Raw genomic sequence first — 8,445 nt, 5'->3', positions numbered from 1 at the left:
ACATGTATCATGAGAATGAATAAGGAGAGAGAAAGAAGGCAGCCTTTGGAAGTGCTCACACAGGGGGATGGCCAGGAGTTGAAGACAAACAGTATCAGGGTTTTCAACAAGATCTAGGCTCCCTGGGTGAAAATTTTCGAGTGAAATATAATATTTCTTGTCAAAGCTGAAGAAAATGGTATGCCCACAAATGGTCCAACTCCAAGTAAATGTGTGATACCTGTTTTACACATGACTAGCAAAGCTAGTTTACTCAGGTGACATTTCAAACACCAGGGGCAGCTCCCACCAAGCAAGTGTTGTTCAGGGTTCCTGCCTCTGACTCAAGACAACCCAGACAAGCGCCTCTCACAGATCATCAGGGCTCTGAGACAATCGCTTATTGAGGAGCTCTTTTTCACAGGTCCCCTTGGCACTATAGGCACCAGGGAGCCCTGGAGGTGACCGTCTGAGTTCCTGTGATATAGGAGGAAGCATGAGCAAGTCCAATGAGACCTCCCCCGTGACCGGCTTCATCCTCCTGGGCCTCTCCGCCCACCCAAAGCTGGAGAAAACATTCTTCATGCTCATCCTGCTGATGTACCTGGTGATCCTGCTGGGCAATGGGGTGCTCATCCTGGTGACCATCCTGGACTCCCACCTGCACACGCCCATGTACTTCTTCCTGGGGAACCTCTCCTTCCTGGACATCTGCTACACCACCTCCTCAGTCCCACTCATTCTCGACAGCTTCCTGACCCCCAGGAAGACCATCTCCTTCTCGGCCTGTGCAGTGCAGATGTTTCTCTCCTTTGCCATGGGAGCCACGGAGTGTGTGCTCCTGAGTATGATGGCTTTTGACCGTTACGTGGCCATCTGCAACCCCCTCAGGTACCCTGTGGTCATGAGCAAGGCTGCCTATGTGCCCATGGCTGCCGGCTCCTGGGCAGGTGGTATCACCAATTCTTTAGTGCAGACATCTTTGGCAATGCGGCTGCCCTTCTGTGGGGCAATGTCATCAATCACTTCACCTGTGAGATCCTAGCAGTCCTGAAACTGGCCTGTGCTGACATCTCCATTAATGTCATCAGCATGGTTGTAGCCAACACGATTTTCTTGGCAATCCCAGTTCTGTTCATCTTTGTCTCTTACATCTTCATCCTCACCACCATCCTGAGGATCCCCTCTGCTGAGGGGAGGAAGAAGGCCTTCTCCACCTGCTCTGCCCACCTCACTGTGGTGATCGTCTTATATGGGACCATCCTCTTCATGTATGGGAAGCCCAAGTCCAAGGACCCCCTGGGGGCAGACAAGCAGGACCTTGCAGACAAGCTCATCTCCCTCTTCTATGGGGTGGTGACCCCCATGTTGAACCCCATCATCTACAGCCTGAGGAACAAGGATGTGAGGGCTGCTGTGAGGGACCTGGTGGCTCAGAAACGCAAATGGTGATGGTGAAGAGACCTGAACAGTTTTGTCTTCCAGTATAATTCTACGTCAGGGATTACACAATAAATCCCAATACACAGTAGGGCTCTGTAGGAATAGAAAGATTTTAATGGCAATTCTCCCATTCATTCTAGAAGCAATTCGTTCAATCAGTCTGCATAGTCATTCCATTGAACACTCAGGACCTCACACATTGTTTTTTTTTTAAAGATTTTTTAATATTATTATTGAATTGTCTGTGTTTGAGTTTATGTGCATTATATGTGTGCAGGAATCCACAGAGGCCATAAGAGGGTGTTAGACCCCCCAAAAAACTGGAGTTCCAGGTGGCTGTGACTGCTGTGTGGGTGCTGGGAACTGAAGCCAGCCCTCTGCAGGAACAGTAAGTGATCTTCACCACTGACTCGTCTCCCAGCCCCACGTCTCACACTTGTTCTTGGATACTAGCCAAAAAGTACAAGAAAAGATGGCTGGGTAGCCAGCGAGAAGCTCTAACTCAGCTCGCCCACTCAGGGGCTCCTCAGCTTCTCTGCAAATATTTGACCGTTGTTGGTGACTCCTCACTTTTTCCTCCCTCCCTCTCTTTCTTCCTTCTTCCCTTCCTTCCTTCCTTTGGGGAGAACAGGGTCTCACTGTGAAGCTGAGGCTGGACTTGAACTCAGGATCCTCCTGACTCTGCCTGTGTCTCTACTTTTACATTAAGTTGTACTTTGATATACCGTGTAGTTCAGTATCTGGTTATATTTACCTTTTCCCTTGACTATGCACAGTAATTCAAATGTTTAATAAATGTCTTCTTTTCCTGTGTGTTCAGAATTAACCACTTGTCCTGTATCATTTAGTCATTTGTTTCCTCTGTACAGATGGGGGAGCAAGGAAGTCTTGACAAAACTGATGCCAGATTAAAAAGCTCATTTTCCCCCCTCTTTCGAAGGTTTCACTGATTTCTAGTTTTTGTCCCTAGATGGCAGTGAACATCCTTTATGAGTGACTAGAATAATATGTAAACTGAGAAAATCAAGAATATTAACATCAACCCAAAGGGAAATGACAAAACTAACAGCCAAATTAGGGGGGTGCGGGGGATGAGAGAGAGAGAGATATATATAGAGAGATAGAGATAGAGATAGAGATAGAGATAGAGAGAGAGAGAGAGAGAGAGAGAGAGAGAGAGAGAGAGAGGAGGAGGAGAGAGAGACAGACAGACAGAGAGAGACAGAGACAGAGACAGAGAGATGGAGGCGGGGGGGAATCCAGGGCTTTGTTGTTGTCTGTGTCACTGATACCATCAGTAGTCTGTAGCAAGAATGGAAGAGCTGGTTGTGGGCACATGCCTGTCACCCCAACACTCGAGGGGCAGAGACGGGCATGGGGGGTGGTCACAGCAGCAAGCTTACAGTCAAGGCCAGCCTGGGCTACTCAGCAAGACCCTGTTAACAAGTACATTTAACAAAAAGGTCCACAAGAATTTATGAATGGACAATATGAGCATTTTATTGGAAATAGAAGGACACTATTTGCCAAGGGAAAGTCTGTAGTATTCTGTAGAAAAGTAGAGAGGACAGCACAAAGATGACTTCCTGTTTTGTTACAAAGTACCGTTCTCATTGCCTCTTCCCCAAGGGCACATGTGTGCTGTGACAAGTGTGTGGAGATCAGAGGACAACGTGGTGAAGACTGTTCTCTCCTCCACCACGTGGGTTCCTGGGATCTGACTCAGGTCGTCAGACTTGGTGGCGAGGACCATATCCAGCTGAGCCATCTCGCCAGCCCCAAAACAAATGATTTGATTGTAAATCAACTCAAATTGCTTGTCTAGACTTCAGAGGGGAAATCATAAAAAGATTTAATTTGCTGAAGAAAAGGTGAGAGGTACAAAAGAGACCAGGGGCAGGAATCTGCCGTGGAATTTAGCATAATGAGAGCTGAGCACCTTGCTCTGACGGCAGATTGGTGGAAGACAAATATTTATGAAAAGGAAAAAGCAGACTTGGGGGTTTAGCTTGGTGGTAGGCACTTGCCTAGTGGATCGCCATGTCTGTGGAGTTCAGGCTGGTCTCGCAAAGTCTCAATCCTGTCAAGTGCACTTCGTCTCAGTTTTCCTTGTTTATTTTGATGATTTGCTGAGTTTAATTAGAGTTACTAGGAAGCATATGAGTGTGGGGTGGTTACTTGGATCATGGCTAATTCCCCAGTGGCTGCACCCCTGAAGAAAAATGAGACTCCTCGCAATCAGCTGTTAACTGCCCCCTCGCTCCTCAGCCAGGGGCGGGGCCATAGGTGCCTCATCCTTGCCACAAGCAAAACATCAGGACAGTGACAAGAAGACTTGGTGACAGAACTCCCAGGTGTCCTGGGCATCTCCTCTGTTGGTTATAGTATGATCTACCTCATGACACCAGCACTCAGGAGGCGGAGGCAGGTGGATTGCTGTGAGTTCTAGGCCAGCCTGGTCTACAGAATGAGTTCCAGGACAGCCAGAGTTACACAGTTAGATTCTATGCGGGGGAAAAAATTACTGAAAAGGGTCAGCAACATGGCTCATTGCATAAAGGCACTTGCCAGTATCCCTGACAACCTCAGTACTAATTCCCAGGGCCCTCATGGTAGGGGACGGGGGCGGAAGCTGTCTTCTGACTTGCACAAGCTTTCCACAGGATATGTACACCAACACTTGCCTAAATAATATAAATCAATAAATAAATACAAATGTAATTAAAAATGTATGATACTGAGAAAAAAACCCGAAGCTATACACAGGTGATGTATTGTCTATGTGGAAAAAAACTAACCAACCTACCCAGCTCTGATGTCTTTGAAGCACAGCCGCGGCCAGCACCGCATGCCGATCCTGCATTAGTGGCACCTATGCTTTGGCAGTAATCAGCAGCTTTCTAATTGGATTTAAGATGTGCTCAACAAGAAGGAAATCATGCCTGGCTCAGGAAACCTAGCCAACAACCTAGAGCTAATTAAGTTATACCTCTCAGAGACGAACCTACAGTTGCCACTTTATTAAACTAGCATTAGTCCCTAAATACATTATAAATATTTGTCCTTATACCCAACAGATGGGTGTACTCCTCACCCCTCACCAAGGAAAGGTGTTTTTTGTTTTATTTTTGTTTTTTTGTTTTTTGTTTTGTTTTTTTTCCCCCATCTCCCAACAGATGGAGACCATTGCAGAAAACCACAACTGATCAAAATGTAGTTTCAGGGCTGAAGAAAGGATTCAGTGGTTAAGAGCACTTGTTGCTTTTGCAGAGGACCTGGGTTCAATTATTTGTACCTAGACCATGGCTCACAACCATCTGTAACTCCAGTTCCAGCAGATCCAATGTCCCCTTATGACCTCTGTAAGTACCAGGCAGAGACATAGCACAACACACATACAGGCAAAACACTCATACACATAATATAAATGACTCAAAAATGCAGTGGTGCCCAGTCCCAGCTACACACCCACAGCCCACTCCTATTCCTAAGGCTCAGGGATCACTGTGGAAGAGAGGCTAGGAGGACTAGAGGAGCCAGGGGCATGGGGGGGTTGCTGTGAGATTGCATCTGACAGACACATCAGAAGCCCCACCTGTCATGTCTCACCAGTATGGCTGCCTAAACACGACCTGAACAAGGGCTACAAGACACGCTAATATGGAAGGGTGAAAGCTCACAGGCCTCAATCTTACAAGGAATTACACACAGCTAACAAACGCTGAGAGAGATGTGGTCTTCCCAGGGACGATCCTACCAACTGTTTATCCAATCAAATGGTCAGCCCCTGAAAAACAACATGCAGACAGAGCAGATTGTATTTATGTATTGAGGAATATATATGTGTGTGTGTATACATATATACACAAGTGTAACAACAATTAAAGAAAAGAGGCCATGGATTTGAAAGAGGCCCAAGGAGGGGTACATGGGAATGTCTGACGAAAGGAAATGGGGAATATTATATTATAATCTCAAAAGATTAAAATTTTTAACAACAAAAAATTACATTTTATGCAAAATTACTAGAAAGAGAAAGTACAGTAAGGTGACTGTGTGCCATTGTAGCTGTCATGAAAGCCCTAAACCATCTAGAGGAAAATGTAACAGGAACTAGGTGAGACTTATATGACTATAACAGATTTGTGGTGATCATACGTTTATGGTGGAGACAAGAAAAGCTGCAAGCATTGGGCAAAAACAGAGAGCTGACTAGAGAAGTAGTTCTCTTTATTTTTGGAGAGAAAGAGAGTGAGAGACAGAGACAGAAAGACAGAGACAAAGACAGAGAGAGAGAGAGAAAAACACAGAGAATCTGAGACAGACAGACAGACAGACATACAGACAGACAGAGACAGAGACAGAGAGACAGAGGCATCAGACCCCAGAGCAGGAGTTCCAGGTGGTCCAGGCACCCAAGGCAAGTGCTGGGAGCTGAACTCTGCAATAGCAACCTAGCTCTTCCTCACCACTGTGCCATCCCACCAGCCCAGTAATCCTACTTAAACTTAAGCTGCAGGCTAGACTTATTTCTTTGTTCATGTGGAGTTCCTCCTGTTTGTACCCAAAGTGAAAAGACTCCCAAACTGGATCTGCTTGGGGATTTTTTTAACTTTCTGAAAATTCGAAGAAATCCCAGATTAAATGAAAGCTGCGAACCATTTGCATTCCCAAGAAATGATTCGGTTGTTTGTGGTAAGGCAGTGAAAAGCCCTCTTTGAGTACGGGTTACTGTTGCTGAGTTTAAATTTTACCTCTGTAGTGAGAGTTTTGGTTTCTTAAAAAACAAAAACAAAAACCCAGTTACGTTATGTGAACATGTTTTTGTTTTAATCCCAGGTGTGGGACCTGGGGCTGCTTCAGATTGTCCACAGCTGCTGACTGTGCCTTGCGCACTAGCAGGGGCATGATTTTTGCCAGCTGCAGATAGTTTACTTTTGGAATTCTGGGAACTCTTGTAAGGGTATAAATGCCAGAGCCCAGAGAGGGACATGAGTGGCAGGGGGCTCTCTGGAGAAGGCAGCGGCTGCTCCCCACTGCTGCCCCTGATTGCTGTTGTTTCAGTTTGACAAGAAGTTAGAGACATCTCCACAATGGAGATGGACTTGCCCCAAGGAACCTATGGCCCTGATCAGCAGGAAGTAGTCTATTGAGGTGTACACCCCCTTTTCTCCTCTAACCTCTTCTCTCCTGCCTAATGTTTGGGATTGGAAGGGATTAGGGTGGAATAAGGGTTGGAAGGGACATAGATGTATAAGAACAAAAAAAATAGTTAAAAAAATAAAAGATATGCTAACATACCTCTGTCACCAGCTTGTGCAGAAGACTCAAAGAGGTCACTTCCGTCTCCAGGTCCCAGCTGCTTTTGTGGACACAGACAGCCCAGCCATGTCAGAAAAAGCCCTTCAGCAGCTGATGCATTGGGGACAGGGACCCCAAGCAAGCCCAAAGTGCTCCTTATCCCTCCCCATCAACCCACTCCTCTTCACCACCACGCCCAACCTCAACCCCTATCTCTTTTGAGACAAAAATCTCACTATATTATCCAAGCTGACTTCTGGCTTATTACGTAACACAGGCTGCTCTTGAACACATGGTAATCCTTCTGCTTCAGTCTCACCAGGCTTGAGATTATAGGTTTGTGTCACCATGCCTGGTTCCAAAAACACAATCCAGCCTAGCCTCAAACCTTTGATTCTCCTGCTTCGTCCTCTCCAGCAACTTGCCAGTGTGTACCACCGTGTCTTGGCTCTTCTTCATCTGAAGCTGAGAACCAGCCCGTTGATATCTTTCAGGCATTACCTTTCACACGTGTGTGTCCTGTAGGGACTTGACTACACATGGGCTACATAAGTCTCTGCCCAAGGAAACTGTGGTGGTTTGAATAAAAATGGCCCCATAGGTCCATAGGCACCATTAGGAGGTGTGGCTGGAGTGGGTGTGGCTTTGTTGGAAGAAGTGCATCAGTAGGGGGTGGGCTTTCAGGTCTCAGAAACTCAAGCCTGCCTACTGGCTCACAGTTCATGTCTGCCAACTGCAGATCAAGATGCAGAGCTCTCAGCTCCTTCCCCAAGCACCACGTCTGCCTGCAGACCGCCATGCTTCCCGCCATGATGATAATGCACTAAACCTCTGAAACTGTAAGCCAGCTCCAATTAAATGTTTTCCTTTGTAAGAGTTACCATGGTCATGGTGTCTATTCACAGCAATATGGCAGTGACTAAGAGAGAAGTTTAATGTGCACTTGATGATTTCCTGATGGCAAAGAGGGTGACTTGTGGGCAGGGGGAGCTGGGGGGTGGGCAGAAGCCAATTATCCTTTCTCCATGATGGATTTGGTTGCTTGGAGCTCTCTGGCCACCCAGAGCTGAGGAAAACATTCCCTGTGCCCATCCTGCTGACATACATGGTTGTCTGAGTGACAGAGACCTCGTTTCGGTGACCATCCTCAGCTCTAACCTAAACGCACCCGCATAATCCTTAGCAGTAACCATCCTTTTGGGACATTTGCTACATGATCTCCCCAGGCAGCTTCCTGATCCCCAGGGAAGGCTTCTTTAATAGTTTGTCTTGTGTAGGTGGCACTTTCCCTGGATGTGATGGGAACAGTGTGCTCCTAAGCACTGTGGCGTTTGGTTACTACCTGGCTGTTGGCTAACTTGAGGTAATGAGCAAAGCTGCCTGTGTCCTCATGTCTCCTGGGTCCTGCACTACTGGTACCACTTCTCCATCATCAGTCACTTCCTCTGCAAGATCCCCGAGTGTCCTGAAGTTGGCCTGTGGGGACACCTCCATCGATGTCGTCAGAACAGGAGTGGCTAATTCAATGTTTTTGGGAGTCCCAGTCCTCTCCATCTTTGTCTCCTTCATCTTCATCCTCACCACCATCCTGAGGATCCCCTCTGCTGAGGGGAGGAAGAAGGCCTTCTCCACCTGCTCTGCCTACCTCACTGTGGTGATCGTCTTCTACGGGACCATCCTCTTCATGTATGGGAAGCCCAAGTCCACGGACCACAGACAAGC

General features: G+C 46.9%; 1 pseudogene across 1 annotated transcript; it reads left to right on the top strand.

Moving 5' to 3' along the window:
- Window positions 1–475: 475 nt before the first annotated feature.
- On the top strand, window positions 476–1,431 carry LOC311593921 (olfactory receptor 13C7-like; annotated as a pseudogene). The gene has a single exon. The product of its transcript is annotated as an olfactory receptor 13C7-like (transcript).
- The last annotated feature ends 7,014 nt before the right edge of the window (window positions 1,432–8,445 follow it).

This window comes from Acomys minous (assembly GCF_964271855.1).
Source record: "Acomys minous genome assembly, chromosome: 1".
NCBI lineage: Eukaryota > Metazoa > Chordata > Mammalia > Rodentia > Muridae > Acomys > Acomys minous.
This window is presented reverse-complemented; position numbering and strand designations above follow the sequence as displayed.